Source organism: Psammomys obesus, unplaced genomic scaffold, assembly GCF_907164565.1.
Source record: "Psammomys obesus unplaced genomic scaffold, mPsaObe1.curated_primary_1811, whole genome shotgun sequence".
In the NCBI taxonomy this organism is placed as follows: Eukaryota; Metazoa; Chordata; class Mammalia; order Rodentia; family Muridae; genus Psammomys; species Psammomys obesus.
Window position 1 is genome coordinate 8,342,927 of NW_026595981.1, and position 20,436 is coordinate 8,363,362.

General features: G+C 42.8%; 1 protein-coding gene across 8 annotated transcripts in view; it reads right to left on the reverse strand.

Moving 5' to 3' along the window:
* The window catches only part of Rffl (ring finger and FYVE like domain containing E3 ubiquitin protein ligase), a 65,678-nt gene that overhangs the window by 35,355 nt on the left and 9,887 nt on the right, over nt 1-20,436 (reverse strand). The gene's annotated exons all lie outside the window — the stretch shown is intronic.

Sequence of the window (20,436 nt, forward strand, 5' to 3'; positions counted from 1 at the left end):
TTTCTTTCTTTCTTTCTTTCTTTCTTTCTTTCTTTCTTTCTTTCTTTCTTTCTTTCTTTCTTTCTTTCTTTTTTTTCAAGACAGGGTTTCTTTGTCCTTTTCTGGCTGTCCTGGAACTAGTTCTGTAGACCAGGCTAGCCTTGAGCTCACAGAGATCCACCTGCCTCTGCCTCCCAATTGCTGAGAGTAAAGGTGTAAGCCATGACTGCCCAGCTGTTTCTCAACCTTTTATTCATTTCTCAAGTATATAGGGGCTAAAACTGAATGTCATTTGTACCTAACAGACATTATTGCTGAGCCCAAGTTGGTTTTTCTATAACCTAATTTCACAGTCCAAGTATGAGAGTACCCCAACAGTTATACCATGTTCTACAAATGAAGTCACCTACTAGAACATCTATGTGACCTTTTCTGCTGTTCATACAGTTCATTCCACTTCATGCTCCCTTCTCTTCACCTGGTCTCACAGCACAAAAGGAAGCTTCCACAACTTGGAAACACAACAGAGAGCCTGATGGACAGTAGCTCAGTGGAAAAGGGCACTTGCATGCTAGCATACACCCAATCCCTAGAGCAGGGGCACAAGAAGACATCAGAATTGGCCAAGAAGTCGGAGCAAGGAATCTCCGACCATAATGGGGTCTTCCCATAGGTCAGAAGACAAGATCCCAAGTTATTCCTCCTCCTACTTTGATCATAAAGTTGCCTTGTAAAGAAATAGCCCTTAACCCTTGCTTTCAGAGCAAAGGCACCATTTATGTAGCACTGGACGGTGCTTATATACTTACAAAGACACCAGCGAGTTGCTTAATGACATAAAAGAACGACCCCCCCCCCAAGTCTTATGTGAATAAATGTCTCTGTATCAGACCTAGATTTTATTTTGTTTTTTGTTTTTTGAGACAGGGTTTCTCTGTGTGGCCCTGGCTGTCCTGGACTTACTTTGTAGACCTGCCTCTGCCTCCCTGAATGCTAGGTTTACAGGCTTGTGTCACCATGCCCAGCTTTAGAACTAGCTTTATACCACTGGTATAAAGCCAAACTAACACAGGGTTACAGCAAGCAACAGAGAAAATAAAATACTTAAACACTTTTGTAAAGCACTATAAAAATGTTAGCCAATGGGTTTAGACGGCTCTGCTGCTCTTGCAGGGGAACCTGGGTTTGGTTCCTGGCACCCCTAACAGGCAGCTCACAACTGCCATTAACTCCAATTACATGATCTAATGCTCTCTTCTGGCCTCTGAGGACACCAAGCATGTATGTGATGCACAGACATACATGCAGGCACTCAAACATACATATAAAATAAAAACATGAAGCAACATTTTTATTTTATAAAATAAAAACATGAAGCCAAGATTTTAGCAAGCCCTTTACTCTTCAAATAACTTAGAGTGGCCATCTAGACTTCAGATGAAACACACAATAAGCAGCCATGAGTCTGAGTTCTTCCAGCAGAAACCCAAAGCATCCATCTAAGGAGAGAGCATATGGATCTTATAACATTAATGAGAATAATAAAGACATTTAGAATGGTGGTTTGACCCCTAGGGATCCATTTCAGCCACTCTGCCTGATGTAACAGGCTCCAGACTAAGGACATGAATTCAGCCATAGAAGGAAAGAACTAGAGAATGAGAGAGAGAAAAAAAAAAAAAAAAGGAAGAAGGGAGGAGAGGGGAGGGAAAGGGCAGGGAGGGGAAGGGAAGAGAAGGCGGCACAATTGTGGAAATCCAAAATAAGAAACAATAATCAAACTAGGAAGGCCAAAGACTTCATGTTGTGGTGACCCCCAACCACCAAAATTATTTTCTTTTTCTTTTTTTTTTTTTTAAAGATTTATTTATTTTATGTGTATGAGTGTTCTATCTGCATTTATATCTGCCAGAAGAAGGAATCAGTTCACATTATAGATGGTTGTGAGCCACCATGTGGTTGCTGGGAATTGAACTCATGAACCTTTGGAAGAGCAGACAGTGCTCTTAAGCAATGAGCCATCTCTCCAGCCCCCAAAATTATTTTCATTGCTACTTCATAACTGCTACTTTTGCTACTTTATAAACTGTAATGTAAATATCTGTGTTTTCCAATAGTCTTAGGTGACCTCTGAAAGGGTTGTTAAACCCCCTCAAAGGGGCATCAACCTACAGGTTGAGAACAGCTTCCCTAAAGGGCTGTCATGAGCAGGGAGCAGGAAAGTGAGGGTAGCCTAGGGAGATGGAAACATTCTCAGTAACCATAGGACAGGGCCACATCCAAAGCACTTTACAAATCACAGCAATGACCTAAGAAAACTTGGGCAACCATGGAGAAGAAAGGAGTCCTTCAAGATTTACAGTGGAGCAGCAGAAGTCCAGTGGAGTTCTGAGCAGGAGTCACATCAGATTCCTGCAGGCAAAGCCAGTCAGTCTTTGGTATGTGAAATCTTGGGAAAAGGTAGTCTCAATGTTTGAAGAAGGCAAGCCCTGTCAAAGTATTCACAAAAAAAACTCTTAAACCAGTGGGGTGTCTATAAAAACAAAACAAAACACGGGCTGGAGAGATGGCTCAAGGTTAAGAGCACTGGCTGCTCTTCCCAAGGCCCTGAGTTCAATTCCCAGCAACCATATAGTGGCTCACAACCATCTATAATGAGATCTGGTGCCTTCTTCTGGCCTGCAGGCATACATGTAGGCAGAACACTGTATACATAATAAAAATAAATCTTTAAAGGAGGAGGAGAAAGGAACAAAGGAAAGAAAGACAGAGGAAGCAAGGAAGGAAGGAAGAAAGGAAGAAAGGAAGGGAAGGAACACAACACAACACAACACAACACAGTGAAAACAAATGTCCTGGTGCTGGAGAGACAGCTCAACAGTTAAGAGCACTTCTAGAAGACCATGGTTCAATTCTTAGCAGCATACAGTGACTTACAATCATCTGTAACTGTAGTCCCAGGGGATCTGATGTCCTCCTTTGGGCCTTGGCAGGCTACCACGCATACATGTGGTATATGTACATAATGCAAGCAAAATACCCATACACATAAAATAAAAAATAAAGGGGAAAAATGGTTGTACCCACCACTGTCACCAGCCAGTCTTGTCATGTAGCTCCAGCTATCCTGGAACTCACCTTGTAGACAAGGCTGGCCTTGAACTCAGAGAGATCCACCTACCTCTGCCTCCCAAGTGCTGGGAACTATGCCTACCTATGGGAAAATTTTTTTTAAATATCCACTCACCTGTAATTTAAAGCAATGACTGAGGATAAAGAAAGCCACATGAACAGTACTCCAATAAGTATAGCAAGCACAGTAGTCTAACTCATTTAGAGGATGTGAATATAAAAATGAAAAGATCTGGTGGGTATAATGAACAAAGTTCAAGCATACAGCAATATAGACAGCACATAAAACAACAGGTAAGCTGCATACCTTCCATACAGTCACTGGCCTGCTCAGGTCTAAAACACCCAGCTCACCTTAGAAAGGTCACCGTAAGGACCACTTCAAAGAATGGAAGAGCTGGCTTTAGACTCCCAAACTGAGAAGCCTTGATTCACATCTGAAGGCTAAGGGTTTTCCAGTTTCTCACCCCCCTACCCCCCAGCTTAGTCTGGATTGAAGAAAGCAAGAAAACCATCTGTGGTTCCCTGTCTCATCAGAATGATGAGTTCAGCTGTGTACATGGTGACCTTATGAGGTTTTTGATAGCTGGGGCCTTGGCTATGTCTCTCACACATAAAGGACAGTTGGCCGAGGTTTGTCCAATTGCCAATAAGGCTCAAGTCTAAGAAACACTGCTGGGCTAAAAAGATCTGATGAGGGTACTTGAATTTATGAACATACTTGAGGGTCTTGGAGGGAAAGGAAAACAGAAAACAAGGCAAAGCCTTGTTGAGGCAAAACCTCAAAATTTATGTTAGTGAAAAAATATTAGGACACTGGCAGAGGAAAAATGAAGACACTGGCAGAATGGCTCAACCATTTAACAGCTAGGCAGAGACAGAAGACAGGGTGAAAAGGGGTGTACATTGGGGGTTGGAGTTGGTAAGTAGGAGCTTCCTGATTAGCTTCAGGAAAGCATAAGCAGGCCACTAAGAGTAGGAAAAAAGACACTGAGCAAGTATTAGAGATGAGAAAGTTTAGTGTAGGCTTTTCCACATTCTGCCTCTACTGAAAACCAAGTACCATGGACATAGCTTGAACAAAACAAACAAGATTCTCACATACCCATCCTATGGCTGGAATAAATAACACACTCTCCTAGGAAAGCAACAGCTCTGAAGAAGTAACTCCTAGACTAAAGCAGCTAGCTGGCCAGGTGTTTCCAAAAAACATGCGTACAAAGCCTGGAGCCAAAGAGGAAGCAGAGTGTGTAGAGATGACAGTGACACTCCAGTGAAACAGATAAAAAGTTTAGAGGCAAAACCAGGAAAAAGATGGGCAGGGACCTGAACAGAACCAGGGATGAAAGGAAAATGTTCTTCATAACCCCTCAGAAGGGCGGTGGGCACAAAGTCACTGGTAAAACAGCATTCCCCAGGTTAGTAGCCAGTCACCAGGAAGGGAAGCAAACATGCCTGCTTTGCCTTTCACCATAACTTAGCTTGACCAAACTGTTTCTCATAAGACACAAAAAGAGCAGGAAAAAAGGAAATAAAATAAAATTTAAAAAAGGAATAAAAAGCTATATATCTTCTATATAATCACTAGCCTGCTCAGGTCAAAAACACCCTGCTCCCCTTGAAAGGAAATTTGTCCCCTTAAGGGCCACTTCAAAGAATGGAAGAGCTGGCTTTAGACTCCCAGACTGAGAAGCCTTGATTCACATCCAGTCTCTGCCCCTAGCTTGGTCTGGCTTAAGAAAAGCAAGAAAACCATCTGGGGTTACCTGCTTTTGCCTGTCTCAAAACACTGCCCCAGCAGACAGCAGGCTGCCCGAAGAAGCTGCAGCTGAGGTCGCTGGAGCCATGTTCTGATGAGATCATCTCAGGGGCCAACAGCAGCTGCTTTCAGGGGCAGTGAATGGTGCCGCCTGGGGACGGATCTTTGGTAAGCAACATTGCAACAGAGCTCAGGCTTTACTCAGGACAGTGCTGACTCATGCCAGCCAAACTCCTATTTCCCAAACAACCCAGCCTCAGTCTGCAGCAACAACAGCAGCCTAACAAAGAGGCACCCCACTGATTGTTTTCAATCAAAGGTGGATTTACCTGGCAGGGCAGGTAAAGCTCATTTCCCCCACGGCTGGAGCCCTTACCTGGAAAGCTCTGGTGGCCAGTTTCTGAAATTTCATCTCAGAACAGCCTGAGGCTCCCCACAGCCAGCTGCTGCAGGCAGCAGGCTCACAGCTCTGAAGATTTTCCCAGGCGGGTAGTACACAAGTTGCTTTGCCTTTGTAAAGGGTAACACTGGGGTTAGTGGACTGGGAAAACTAGTGGAGTCACTGGTGGCAGGTGGAATCCTACTGGTGAATTTTCATCAGCTAAAGCCAGGTTCACGTCTCTCTTCCCACAGCTTCCTCTGACCTCTATTTCCTTACACAACTAGACTTCTCTCATTAAAACAAATAGCGGGAGCCTTTTCTTCTTTCCCAACTGCCATACTCCACACTAAAGCTAAGCCATCTACCATCGTATCGTTGGGATGCCTAAAGAACATAGGAGGTCGCCTTAATATTTGTCCTTAAAAACCAAAGTCCCCAAATGTATACCAATTCTTTCTTATTAGCCTGTTTATTTAAAAATCAATTTGAGAATGACTGGCTCATCAAGAACTATTCATTCATTAGCACTGAATTAGCCTTAACAGACTGGAATTGGCATTGGTGTTACACAAAGAAAACAAACATCAAGTCCTTGCAGTCTAAGTGCTTTCGTTTATGTGATGGGTATTTGCATATTTATCTGTGCACCACACTTGCACATGATGCCTGAGGAGGCCAGAAGAGGCCATCAGATCCTTTGGGACTGCTGTGAGCTTCCATTTAGGTATTAGGAATCAAGCCCTTTGGAAAAGGGGCCAGAGCTTTTTTTTTTTTTTAATTTATTTACATTTATTTCGTGTACATTGATGTTTCGACTACATGAGTAAGGGAGTCGAATCCTCTGGAACAGGAGTTACAGAAAGATGTGAGCTATGTGGGTACTGGGAATTGAAACTTGGTCCTCTGGAAGAGCAGCCAGGAATCCTAACCACTGAACCTTATCTCCAGCTTCTGGATGCTTTTAATTTAAGAGAGGAACTGAAGTTCATATCAGACCCTTTTATTCTCCAGTGAAGCATCTGAGTGGTCCCCCCAAATCCACCAGTTATTCTCAGCAAGGACATTCATGGCTCCCACATCTGGCCTCCTCCATCTTTCAAGGTAGATTTCGGATGGCATAAACTCTGGATGGAGCTGGCAACATGGGCTGCAGTCAGTGAATGCTAGGTTAACTAAAATACATAAGCAAACCTGGTGGCTTTAATCCCAGCACTCTGGAGGCAGAGCCAGGGGGATTTCTGTGAATTCAAGGCCAGCCTGGTCTACAGAATGAGTTCCAGATCAGCCAGGGCTACACAGTGACTCAAAAAACCAAAACCAACAAACAAGAAGTATGTGCAGACAGAATTTGAGTTTAAAAACTATGCTAATTCACTCCCTTGCAACAAATGAGCTGTTTCATCCCACTCACATATTATTACACCACTCGAGGACAGCTACTGTGGAGTAAGGTGTTATAACCGCTCCCTGAACCAGAAGCATAAAAGCAAAGAACTCCTCAATCTGCTAATATACCATTTGGTTAGGGAGGGTTATCGTTCCCCTCTGAGATTCTCATAGCTTTAATCCATTTTTCCAAAATGCAGCCACACTCCATCCTAGCACCTCCAGTCAGTATTTCCTATTCAGATACTGATAGTATTTAAAGGCACATGCCCCCCCGCAGTGTGTTCATTGGTTCTTTTCAAGGGATAAGGCATCTTTAGAGCAATGGACACCCATTATCCCATGAACTCCACTCCTGAAAACCCCTCTGTAGCTATGGAGAAGCCTCACACAGACTCATATAAAACCACTCTTGAGGGTCACACAATAGCCGCTTTTAGTGGTGCTGTTACAAAAGCTATGAGCTCCTCCTACTCTGGTAAACTTAGGGCGAAAAAATCTAGGCAGTGCGGTGTGCTAGGTAGGAGTCATCGTGAACCCCACTAAGAACTACTCAGGACCAGTAGCATAAAAGCACAGAACTCCTCAATCTGCTAAAATACCATTTAGCTGGGGAGGGGTATCATTCCCTTCTCTGAGATTCTCATAGCTTTAATCCATTTCTCCAAAATGCAGCCACACTCCATCCTAGCACCTCCTTTTAGACTAGAAAAGAGCTCATAAAAGATCCTAAATTTAAACTAATGGCTTCAGGCTGAGGTTTTGTGAAATTATGTAAAGATTATGAGACTGTAGAAATAAAAAAAAAAAGTGTTGGTTCTGCCATTGATGTTCTTTAAGTTTTAAAACTTGAGCAACCTACCTCACAAAACTATTAATAGTTTTTTTTAAATGAGTAGTTGCATGATTTTGAAGCCAGCCTAGAAACACAGTAAGTTGCAGGATAGCATGAAACCACACACGTGCACACACGTGCGTGCACACACACACACACACACAAACGCACATGCACTCACCAAAAAAAAAAAAAGAATCAGTGGATAAAAGTGCTTGCTATGCAAGCTAGACAAGCTAAACTCTATCTATCCCCTGGAGGCAGTGGTAGGCACCTGTATTCTCAAGGCTGGGATGGGAGACGTGACAGGAAGCACAGATAGGACTATCAGGTAGAAGCTTACGGGCCAGCTAGTCTGGAACAGTACAAACAAAAGAAACACTCCCTTCAAAATAAGGTGGAAGAAAACCAACTCCTAAGAAGCTGCTGTCTAACCTCTGCCCCTCCCCACAACACTGAAAATTAAAAACTTAAAACTTGCTGCCTTTAATCCCAGCACTCAGGAGACAGAGTTAGGCAGATCTTTCTGAGTTCGAGGCCAGCCTGGTCTACAGAGAGTGTTCTAGGGCAGCCAGGGCTACACAGAGAAACCCTGTCTCAAAACACAAACAAACAACTTGCATCTCACACATTGTTGTCCGTGGACTAAGCATATAACGACATGTTCCCTTGCAATAGTGCCTAATGGTACAAGCAACAACTATGAAAAAGGAAATTAAGCTATTCATTCCTCAAGATCCTTTAGACTCCTAAATCCATACAAACTTAGCAAGGATATGCAAAAGAGGTCAGAGGACAACACATTGAGGCGGGGACCTGCAATAGGTATAGGATGGGAGGAGCATTTTTAACTTTCTTGGTTTTGTTCTTTTGTTTCTGTTCTGTTTTTTGAGAATGACCTTCCTCTTTCCACCTCCTAAATACTGAGACTGTAGGCATGCCCACCACACTTAGTACACTTTTTATTTTGAATAAAATTAATCTTGTATCTACATCCTTTCTCTAAAAGAGAATCAATAAAACCCAAATTTCCAAGAATCAGTGGCTGTCCCAGACACTGCCAAATTATAATCATCGTTGTGGAAGGCTCTTAATGCCCAAACATACCTTTTTTTTAAAAAAAAAAAAAAAAAAAAGATTTACTTTTATTATTTTTACTTATGTATATGTAGGAAGGGAAACACGAACATAAACACGGGGCCCATGGAGGCCAGAATAGGGCATCAGATCTCCTTGGACATAGCACTACCAATGATGAGGGTGCTGGGACTTAAGTAAGTCTTCTACAAAAGTAATAGTACCCACCGAGTACCTACCCACCGAGTCCTCTCTCCAACCGACCATGTTTAAAGAAACAAGAGTACCTACTATTTAAGAAAAATAATACGGGTACCACACAAACACCGATCATCTAATAAATCGCAGAAATTAAGCAGGAAGAATGAAGTAAGCTTTAGGATGCTCAAGAATCAACTGTAGTGCTGCTTAAGAACCAAGAAGAGTGCTTAGGGAAAAAGATAGCTTCCTAGCCCCTCAGCTGTGTTTTAAATAAGCTCCTCCCTCTCAAGCTGCTCAGGCAAACCAGCCTGGAGGTTACTGCTATTTACCTGAGGTACTCACAGAGTAAAATGAAGTCTTTTTTCAAAGACCATCTAGTTGAACAGTAGTCACACGGGTCCTCAACATCAGTCCTCCTATCAGCAAGAACCACACAGAATATAACTGAACTGTTACTTATTTTCTTGGTTGGACTGCTATTTTTCAAGTCTGCAGAAGAAATTATTGTAACTACTATCACTGCAGTCTGGTTACACCGAGCTACTCTCACACCTGGGACACAGCACAAGGGACTTCATGGAATTTTTATTGCTGAGAAAAGGCAAGTTCACTTGACTCTGTAGAACAGTCAAATGAAACAAAGGAAAACGCCTCCCCATAGGGATAGGCTGAAAGCTGAGGCTTTTGACTTCCTGATGAGGCAGTTTTCCCAGAAATCCAAACCATGGATGCTATAGAGCTCATATGTCTTCAGAGTGCCCGAATGTCAACTTATCACCGCCGTATCAGCCAGCGCAGCTCACTGTAACATTTGGAAGCACAAACCTGCTGTATAAAATGGCCTCTCCAGGGAGAGGGAAGCTGTCGCCACAGCAGAGATCATTCCATCTTGGGGCCAGGAGGACCAAGCAGTCCTTTAATCTTTAACGAGCACTTTCATGTTCAGATATAGGAACCGGCACAGCTGAGGCTCAACTTGCTTTTTGGTTCAACAGCACTTTACGGCAAACAACGTCAAGCAGAATGAGGGCGCACCACCCCAGCTAGCTCCCCCGGTACAGCTCCCAGAATCTGTTCTATAAAATAACTGTGGGCACTCAATTATCCAGTGTGGTCTAATACTTCATAGCTAGGAAAGGTATCCAATATCAAGAGGTAAGCAACTGCCTACCTCAGGCACAGTAAAATACTAAATTCCTGTATGTCAGTAATTGAAAAATGTAGCAAGCATGCAGCAACAGAAGTTGAAGTTGTCAGAACACAGTCTGAGGACTGGTGGGGACTGGGAGAAAGATAGTTGGCAATGTCATCAAATTGCTGTCTAGGGCAGCTCATTTCAGAACCTGGCAGTAGAAATCCTGGAGCCATTTGTGGGTGTAATTTTCTACATAGGGCTATTTCTTAGCCTTCTTACTGAGCTGCTCACACAGAAAATGGGCAGGAAAGATGCCCCTGTCATCAAACTCCATCACCCAAACAACGCAGATGGCTGCATAATGAAGTGACTATTAGGGTCCATCCTATTACTTCTCTTGCCCCAGTAACCTTCCTCTCAGAACAAAGTCACTCAGCATTGGAGACTATCTGAATCTATAATTCCTTACTATACACCTTTGTATTCTTTGCTCCCCCAAATATTTTTCTCTCTCTCTCCCCCTCTCTCACACACACTCACTCACACACCCTCTCTCCCCCCAATACACCAATCCTGCCTCAGTAAGTCACACTTCCTAAACTTTCACTCTGGTTTTCTCTAAAACTCCAAAGGACCCAGTTACCTTTGTTCAGGTCTCTAAGTGTAGGGGGCCTTTGTCAACACATATTTCACCTTTAAGGATGAGTTCCAGCCAAGTAGATACAATTACCGGCTCACCTACAGTTAACCATCAAACTAGCTTCTGTAGACTATGGAAATAAAAGGATACGACTGCACAGCTTGAATGTCTCATCAAAGTAATCAAAGTAATGGAAGAGGGAGAGAAGACAGAAGGAATGATTTCAAAACAAAGGCTGAACTGTACGTTTGGGGAGCGCTAGAAAACACTCCATCTGACTAAGCAGCTGATGAGTCAAACCCCCAAAGGACCACACGCTCTGATGCTGACTGCTCACAGTCCCCACCTCCCCAGGGTTCAGCAAGAGAGCTCACCACAAGGGAGGCTTGCATTATTTATAATAAAGTGAGAGAACACAGCCTAACATCCAGATTCTATTGATTTACTGGCAAATAAAGCTACAGCTTTATTTCAACCCAAGCCCAAGGAACAAGGAATAAAACTTATCTCTTCAGGTCCTTAAGAGCAGGGGAAGGAAAGGAGGGGAGAGGCTGATAAATGGGTACTCAACTAGAGTTAGATAGGAGTAAGAGGCGTGATGACTGGACATAATGACAATATAATATACTAAGTATGTCCAAAAGCTAGACAGTTTGAGTGTGTTTTCCATAAAGAAATGACAGATGTTTAAGAAAACAGATATGACGGAAACATTACACATTGTATACATGTTGAAACAGCACAAGGCACTCCATAAATATGTACAATCTTATGACTGGGTATCGGTTTAAAAGATAAATTTACAAGTGGGATTTTTCTAAAAAGGTGCCTCTCCCATCCCTTTATAACAGAGCATGTGTTACAGGAAGCTTACCCTCTAACCCAGTGCTTTTAAAAGTTTTACAAGGAAAATTATCATTATAATATAATAGCCATCAGGGAAAAGCACTGTGACTGGCAGGGAGGAGGGTGCCCAGACATGGAGCTGTATGATGGAGACACTGACATATACACACATGCATGAGCAAAGAGAAATATAACTAGTAAATCTACAACTAATTCAGTTACTTCCGCCTATGCACTGGCCTTTTGCCTATGTGCATTTTGTGCTGCTACAGCATTTCCAAATAAGCAGTTTAAACTACTTGACCTTAAGGTTTCTAAAACTACCTGATAAAGAAAACAATTTGAACTTTTTTGTTTGTTTTGGATTGTTGTTGTTGTTGTTGTTGTTGTTTTTTTTTTCTTTCAGGACAGGGTTTCTCTGTGTAGCCCTGGTTGTCCTAGAAATCACTCTGTAGAGCTTGCTGGTGGCACCACCACCATCTGGCCTATTGAACAATTTTTCTTTGTAGCCAAAGTTTGAGGGTATAGTCACAAACGTAGATTTATAATGCAGCCACCAGAAATTCCTAGTCTGGACTGCATGCTCCTGGGCAGCGCTGTTTTGGCAGCAGGAGGGTGAGTTAGTCTTGGTTCCGACTCACAGCAGACAGCATCGGGTTCTACAATGAGTCACCAGACCCAGGCCATGCTGCATAGAGGCAGAATCACATGGAGGGCTAAAACAACAACAACAAAAACCAGCTCAAAACATCTCTTTGTTGGCCAATTCAATTTACTGAGTAATCTGATGAATTTAAATAAACCAAACATACTAAGGCTAGAAATACAGCAATGGCAAGGAGTTTACCCAGGCTGTAGGCGTTCAAACAGAAAAACCCACAAAAACAAAAGGTTGAAGGCCATCTGGGTAACACAACAAGACCTTGCTTCAAACCATAAAGAGAAGGAAATCTCACACACTCACTTTAAGGCCCATCAACTACATTTTGGGCACTTATTCCAGTGAAATTAAAACTTGTATCCAGGGGCTGGAGAGATGGCTCAGTGGTTAAGAGCACTGTCTGTTCTTCCAAAGGACCCAGGTTTGATTCCCAGCACCCACATGGCAGCTCCCAACTGTCTGTAACACCAATTCCAAGCGATCTGACACCTTCACACTAATGCACGTAAAATAAAAATTAAATAAGTTATTGAAAACAAAAACTTGTATCCAGAACCAGTGAACCTATGGACCTGAGATTTGTCCCTGGAACCCACATGGTAAGAGAGAACCAACTCCAGCCAGTTGTCCTCTGACCTCTACACATGCACCATGCAGAACATGTGCCTACATACCTACAGACACACACACAAATAAATTTCATAAAACCTTTGTCTGTACAAATATCTGCAGCATGTGAATGTTCACAGCAGCTTTAACCGCAATAGCCCAGTGTGGTAGCAACCAACATGCTCTGAAACAGATGAATGGCCAACACTGCTCAGCAAAGAACAGATTATTACTACAAGCAACCTAGGTGGACCGGGTTGTGCCAAGAGGAAAACACCAGCCTCAAAAAAGAGTCACATACTCTTAAAAATCCATTTCTAAAATGACAAAAATAAAGAGCTAGAGATTATTAGTTGCAAAGAATTTGAAGTGGTGGAGACAGGAGGATGTGTATGACTCCAAAGAGGTACCACAAGATCTGTGCAGGAGTGGAGGTGGCGAGAATATAACCATGTCAACTTTCTGGTTTGATAGTGGTTAAACAAATATAACCATAGGGAAAGCTGGCTGGAGATACATGATGTCTTAGTTAGAGTTACGGACGCTATGATGAAACACCATAATCAAAAGCAAGTTGGGAGGGAAGGGTTTATTTGGCTTACACATATCCCTGCTCAACACTGAAACAACTGAGGAACTCAAACAGGGCAGGAGCCAATGAAGGGCCTTGGAGGGTGCTGCTTACTGGCTGGCTTCCCTTGGCATGCTCAGCCTGCTTTCTTATAGAACACAGGACCACCAGCCCAGGGATGGCACCGCCCACCATGGCGGCGGGGGCTCTCCCATCAATCTCTAATTTAGCCTGCTTAGTGGCACATGATTATAATCCCAGCACTCAGGGAGGCAGAGGCAGGCAAATCTCTGTGAGTTCGAGGCCAGCCTGGTCTATAAAGCGAACCCAGGATAGCCAAGGCTATACAGAGAAACCCTGTCTCAGAAAAGAAAGAAAAAAAAAAAAAAACAAAAAAAACAACTTAATTACTTAAAAATAAATTTAAGGGGCTGGAGAGATGGCTCAGTGGTTAAGAGCATTGTCTGCTCTTCCAAAGGACCAGGGTTCAATTCCCAGCACCCACATGCCAGTTCACAACTGTCTGTAATGCCAATTTCAAGGGATCTGATACCTTTACACTAAATATACATAAAATAAAAATCTAAAAAAAAAAGAGGCCAATGCCTCACTTTAAAAAAAATAAATTTAAAAGTAAAAATAAAGTACAATTACTGAACTGTCCACCAACTACAGAGAATTAGGAATGGTAAAAGTTTATATACAGCACAGCACAACACACAGAAATATTTCAGACTATTTTGCAGGCAATGCTATGAAAGGTAGGGATTTTTTTTTTTTTTTAAATCTTGAATCAAGAAATAATTACTGGCCCAAATGAAATATATCCAGGTCTTACCTGTGTGTTATCCCTCCTTGACAGTTTTCCCCCTACAGCCAGGAGCAATGTCGAGTCTCCACACAGAGTGAAGAACTCCTGATGCTGTTTCAGCTCAGCAGGCGGGACGGACGACATGAAAAGAGCCAGAGCAGTCAGACAAGTTGATGGTACTGGGTGTGGTTAGCAGACAGGCTGCCTTCAAGTGTAAGGCAGTGCAATCAGTTACTGCAACTAGGTTTGCTCTGGTAAGCTCACTCCCGGCGTGTCTACAGTGTGAGACTGACAGGCACACTGTGAGTAGCTGCTCTCCACCAGGGCCTTTCACACTGAAGCGGGGGTTGCGGGGGGAGTCTAGGAGAAGATATAAAACAGTGTTTCTGCGCCCCCTCGAGCCATGTTCTACTTTCTATGTGACCAGTGCTTCTTAGCAAATCGGACCACCACAATGACATCACTCACAAAGCAAAGGCCTGTGGGTGCTAGCGTCTGCATAGCTCAGTAATCTGTGAGGAAGACTACTCAGAAGCAGGAAGGTGTGTTCAAAAAAGAAAAAAAAAATGATCTGAAAACCCACCAATGAAATCTTCCCTAAACCAAAGCTTTAGATATTTAGCCAAATATGCTTTTAAGGTTGACTGGTTTAGACATTTGACATTTTAGGATTAGGAATAAATGATAAAACAATTGTTTAGTACTAACAAAAGCAAACTAGGAAAATAAGGAACAAATACAACATTTTAAAGTAGCATTTCAGAGGAGGAGGCCCATGTCTCAAAAGAAGTTTTAAGCCCACATTATATAAAATGGAATCTGCTGCGAAGACCCAGTGTGAAAAGTTGTGTGCGTCAGATGAGCTGAAAGGGTGGGCAGCAGTGGCAGCCTAGTGCTGGGGACTCAGCCACTCCATTCCGCTGGTTCCATTTCAATGCTGGTGGCCTTAGGCCAGCTCTTTTGTGTGTTTGCACATCTGTGGAACACAGGTTTAGCTGGATGACTAGGAGGGTTGAACGGGTTAATATGGTAAAATTGCACGCACTGTGTGTTCCAGTTCTGTTCTGTTTGGGTTTTGTGGTGCAGGAAGGAACCCAGTGCCTGGTATGTACTAGGGAAGTAAAGTGCTCTACTGCCAAGCACCCCTTCAGCCCACAGTGTTGGTGCTCTTTATTAAAGTTAAATACAACACAAAGAGGCCTATTCCACCTAGGAAGAGAAACGCCAGTCTTTTGATCAGTCTTACACAAAGTTCTCTCGTATTTTTTAGGAAAGAATAAGCCATCTCCTAACACCTACTTAAGAATGCATACAATTTCATTCAGAAAAAGATCATCTTACTCAATGGAATGAGTAAAGTAAATCCTGCTGAACACACCCAGCTTCCCAAATTCCTGTTGCCAACATATGATTCCAATAAGGAGGAGGCTGTTTGGAGAGACAGTTTTATTACGTCTGTCACCAAAGAAAATGTTCAAAGTCAAAAGTCAAGACTTCACAGGGCAGGCAGAGAGACTTTCAAAGCTACCTGTTCCCTTACTCATTGGCCCCACCCATCTTTCCTAATGGAAGTTATACTAGCCAAACCCCACCGTAAAATGGGTCACAGCCTGACAGCAGCTATCCTATCAATTAGTCTAACAGGAAAGGAAGGCCCAAACCAAGGTCAAAAGCCATCCCATAAAGCACTCTTCCTTATTGGGCTAGGGGAGAATGTCTTTTCTGCGGATGCTGTGAGAAAACCCCTTGCCTTGAGTTACCTGGACACAAGTAACGCCTGTAACCGGACATTTACTACTTTATAGATGCATCTTTCTTCCACCCCTTTTCTTCTTCCCCTTCAATCCCCTAACACTACATAAGGGAGAAAATAAAGGATAGAGAGGAAAGGAAAGTGATCACTGAATAAAGTCAGGGGTCTGAAAGGGGGAGACATAATCAGTAGACTATTTCCTGCTGATCAGGAGTGTTTAATTCCTTGGGGCAAGTTTAATTTTCCCAGTCAGGATATCTAATTTCTTCTTGTTGTTTCTTCTTTGTTCATGACTACTTAACAAACCATGACGAACAACAACCAAGCCACCTGTCAGGGGCTTTAACCCTCTGAAAAGTCCCCAGAATTCTGCCACACAATCGCAGAAACTATCTGCAGCTGGCAAAATCATGCCCCCACCAGAGCATGAGGCAAATTAGTCAGCTGCTGTGAAGCAGACCCATATTCCCACGCCTGGGATTAAAACGAAAACATTCTTGTCACATTTCTGTGTGCTGTTTGTTTGTTTGTTTGTTTGTTTGTTTTTTAAGAAACCAAAATTTCAGAATTCTCACTACAAATGCTCTTCTCCCCTTCTAGGTTCCTTACTATTCAGTAAAGAACCAGACATTCTTAGAATCAGAAACACAAACTTGCTGGGTATGGTGGTACAGGCCTTTAATCCTAGCACTTGGGAGGCAGAGGCAGGTGGATCTCTGTGAGTTTGAGGCCAACCTAGACTACAAAGTGAGTCCAGACAGCAAAAGCTACACAGAGAAACCCTGTCTTGAAAAACAAAAAGATATACAAACTCTCTCCAAGTGTTAAGCAGTATTTGTACAAAGGCCCCAGCATGGCCAGAAGTCTGGGCAGCTTTGTCAAGCCACAGATGATGCAGTTTCTTAATCATCTTTGCTTCAGAACAATTGAAACTATCTCCTGTGCAAAATCCAGACACAGGAAGCTGTGTTCCCTGAAACATCCAAACAGCTTCATTATTGTCTAACTACTCAAATAATGCTCCAATAATTTTTCAAGTTCAGAATTTCATATAACTAGACAATCAAACCAGAATGCAAAGCACACATGAAGAGAGTTTTATTCAGCCCCGAGTAGATACCATTTTGGACGTTATAGCCATACAAATATACAAATGACTAATGCTTCTTCGCACACTTTTTTTTTTTTTTCAAGATAGGGTTTCTCGGTGCAGCTATGGCTGTCCTGGCACTCACATCGATCAGCCTGCTTCTGCCTCCTGAGTACTGGGGTTACATGCATGGGCCACCACACCCGGCCGCCTTCCCACACTTCTTACACAGGAGAGCTGGAAAGCAAGTACAAGTGAAGTCCCTCAATCTACACACCCCTAAATTTCTTTTCTTTTCTTTTTTTTTTTTTTGTTCTCTATCTTTCAGTATTTCCATGGAGTTGGAAGTGACAGTATTTAGTGACGAGAGCCGAGAGACAGTTCTACCAAATTACTCTTAGTTGAATGCCCCTCACCTAATCCTCACACTGTATTAAAATTATGGTTGTGACCTGGAGTCCCTAGGTGATGGGCCGTCTCTCCTCAGGGAGGACCAAGAGTCTCACCTGGTTGCTACAGTTACAGGTGGTACTACAGAGACAATGACAGAAGACCTGCAGCATCAAATTCCTGACATGTCCTCACAGCCATCTAGAAAAGTGCAACTCAAACTGTGCTTTAGATCCATCAAGGGAGACAGAAAATCATGTAAACTGTGATATTTTCACAGCACTTTGACACTGCTCTGACATTTAAGCCCGTGGCTTTTCTGTTCATTTTCCTTTTATAATTTTGATGAGGGTTGCGAGTTGGGGTGGGGACCCTTTACAAGGCCGGTGCTACATCACATTTAGGACATAATAGCTTTTCTCTTCCCAAACACTGATTTTTTTTTTTTTTTTTTTTTTTAAGATTTGTTATTTTGTGTCTGGGTACCACATGCATGCCTGATGCCCACAGAGGCCAGAAGGAGGTTTCAGATGCTCTCAAGTTGGAGTTCAGTGCTGTGACCCAAACTCAGATCCATCTACAAAGAGCAACAAGTACTCCTAAGCCCTAAGCACCTCTCCAGCCCTACGCTAACTTTTCACACCACTATGTGAGAGCTGGTCATTACTATTATGAAGGAATCAAAGCACCCTTGCTCTCATCTTACAGATTCTGATTTCAAGTACAGAAAGTGGTAAGGAAGCATGCTGCTGTACTATCGAGAAATAGCACCAATGAGACCACAAGAAAATAACATCAATCAGGACGCAAGAACCTGACTCAGTTCCTCTGTGCCTTCAGTCTCTTCTACAAAATAAAGACGTCAGTGTTTCTCATCCTTGCTGGGGATAATCTTTTTGTGCACTCTGTAAAGGTTGTCTTTGTATTATTCAAATGCTGATTTCTGTACCAGCAGAGAGCCAAGTACAGACTGGACTTTGGTATCATTATTCTTTGGATGCATCATATTTTGTAAGCACTCCCTCCAACACCTTCTGATGGTTTAATAAAGACCTGAACGGCCAATAGCAAAGGCAGGAGAGACAGGCAGGACTTCCAGACAGATGTGGAGGAAGAAAAAAGTGCTGGGACTAAGGTACTGAAGAGAGGTAATGGGGCATGGCGGGACGTGGACCAGGCCAGAATTGTTGGGTTAGAATAGTTGAGAATCTGCCCAGCTATAGTGCCTAAGCTCATAATAAATACAAGAAGTCTCTGTGTCATTCGGGAGCTGGCACTCTAAAAAAAAAGTCCCAATTTACAAACTTTTTTGGTTTTGTTTTGAATGTGTGGGTTTTTTTCTCACAGATGTACTGGGGACTGGAGACTAGCTGTTTCAAGAATGCTACCACCCCACTTCAGGCACCTAGCTTCTACAGGCCTTGACTAAAACACAGATATCTGCTTCAGGATCTCACTATGTAATCATGGCTGGCCTTGAACTCAAAAGCTGCTTGCTTCCACCTCCTAATTACCACCACACAGAGCTGAAATCTGCATTTTTAAAAAGATTTGGTGGAAACTAAAATTTCAGATATATAACCCCACTAAAGTTTTAGGATATAAAAATAAGTCTCTCTCTCTCTCTCTCTCTCTCTCTCTCTCTCTCTCACACACACACACACACACACACACAAGTCACAATGTCTGTGCTATTTCCAATAAAGATGTAGGCGGGGGTGGATGGTGGCACATGCCTGTAGTCCCAGCACTTGAGGCAGAGGCAGATGGATCTCTGAGTTCAAGGTCAGCCTGATCTACAAAGTGAGTCTAGGACAGCCAAGGCTACACAGAGAAACCCTGTCTTGAAAAAAACCAAGTGACCCAATGAAGATGTTACAGCCAGTACATTACAATGTACATGGTGTGCTTCAACTCTTTAATATTTACAGTATGTAATAACAAATGTTAACACTCCCCCCTTTTCAAAAGTAATGTTTGGTTGAGGGACCAAATGATGCTAAAATGCACATCCGTAATCTCAGTGCTTGGATATCTACCGCACAACAACGGAGAGTTAAAAGGCCAGCCTTAGTGAGACCCTGTCTCAAAAACATTTAGCTATGTATCACAGCATTAAAACCTGCCCTCTTGACATGATGCTCAAAGCTCTTTAAGTTTGTTTGACTCTCAAACAAAACTAGAAGCTGTGTGTATGTGTGCGTGTATGCACACATGGGAACTGCTAGGGACTAAACCACATGCTAGGCAAGTGCTCTGCCTCTAAACTAAACCCATGTTCTAGAGGCATTTTCCCCCTTAATAATTTAATTTTAAGCTAGGTGGTGGTAGCACATCCCTTTAGTCCCAGCACTTGAGAGACAGAGGCAGGAGATCTCTGTGCCTTCCAGGCCAGCTAAGGCTAAAAAAAAAAGAGAGAGAGAAAGAGAGAAAGAGAGAAAGAGAGAGAAAGAAAGAAAGAAAGAAAGAAAGAAAGAAAGAAAGAAAGAAAGAAAGAAAGAAAGATTCATTCTATTTATTTAATTATTCAATGTGAATGTTTTGCCAGCATGAACACATGTGTACCACATGCATGCCTAGCATGGCTGTGAGCCAACATGTGGGTGCTGAGAACCAAACCTAGGCTCTCTGCAAGAACACTAAGTGCTCTTAAGCACTGAGCCAACTCTCCAGTCCCTGCATTTTTTTTTTTTTTTTTTTTTTTTTTACCTTTCAAGTATTTGCATTTCTAAAAATATTTTCACTTTTGAAACTGGTTTTGGTTATCTAAGGCTATGTTGAAGCCAGGTGTGGTGGGGCACATTTGCAACTGACTCACGTGGAAGACAAACCTGGAGGAAGGCAAACAGGAGGAGCCACACAAGTTCCAGGTCAGCCTGGTCTGGCAAAACATGTCTCAACAAAGCAAAACAAATGTGGGGTTAAGGGGAAGAAGGGGGAAGAACAAAGGGAAAGTGGGAGAGGGAGAAAAATATTTCCATCAGATTTCATCAAGTAAATGTGACTTAGGAGTCTGATGAAAACCACCTGGGGATACAGAATGGTGTTACCAGTCAGTCACTGCTGGGTCCCAATCACTGTCCCACAAGCTATTGCTCTACTCCTGTGTCAGCAGGCCACCCCTGGGGAGCATTGAGCTGGGCCTGTCACCTGGGGTGCTCAATCCACCCAACGGCCAC